This window comes from Corvus brachyrhynchos, unplaced genomic scaffold (assembly GCF_000691975.1).
Source record: "Corvus brachyrhynchos isolate BGI_N302 unplaced genomic scaffold, ASM69197v1 scaffold94, whole genome shotgun sequence".
In the NCBI taxonomy this organism is placed as follows: Eukaryota; Metazoa; Chordata; class Aves; order Passeriformes; family Corvidae; genus Corvus; species Corvus brachyrhynchos.
In genome coordinates, this window is record NW_008238330.1 from 12,023,242 (window position 1) to 12,024,012 (window position 771).

Sequence of the window (771 nt, forward strand, 5' to 3'; positions counted from 1 at the left end):
CGTCTTTCTCCCCCCAGCCAGCAACCAAGCCCCAGGCAGCTGCTCGCTCACTCCTCCACCAGCAGGATCAGGGAGAGAATGAAGGGTAAAAGCTGGGAAACTCATGGGTTGAGATAAAGACAGTTTAATAAGGAAAGTAAAAACCACACACACAAACAAATAAAAGCAAGGAATTAATTCATTGTTCCTCATGGGCAGGCAGCTGTTCAGCCATCTCCAGGAGACCAGGGCCCCATCACATGTCGTGGTGATTTGGGAAGACAAATGTCATCACTTTGAATGTCCCCCCTTTCTCCTTCCCCTACTTTCTATACTGAACATGATGTCACTAGGTCTGGAATATGCCTTAGGTCAGTCTGGGTCACCTGTCCCAGCTGTGTCTCCTCCCAGCTGCCCATGCACCCCAGCTTCTTTGCCAGCGTGGCAGTATGAAAGGCAGGAAAGGCCTTGGCTCTGCACAAGCCCTGCTCAGCAATAACAAACACATCTCTGAACTATCAACCCTGTGGTCAGCACAAATCCAAAACACAGCCCCATACAAGCCTCTGTGCAGAAAGTTAACTCTACCAGCTGAAAGCAGCACGAAGTACGTAACATCTTAGATCAAAGAACATCTTGATTTAAGATAATCTCGTTGTATCCCACACTTTGCATTACAGAGTAGGCTCCTGGTGGGCGGTGAAGGACCCCAGGGAGGGACGGTTTAATGCAGTGCCTATGGAGGAGGGTGGGACCTGCAGGTGGCCAGAGAACTGATTCTTCTGGAAAGGA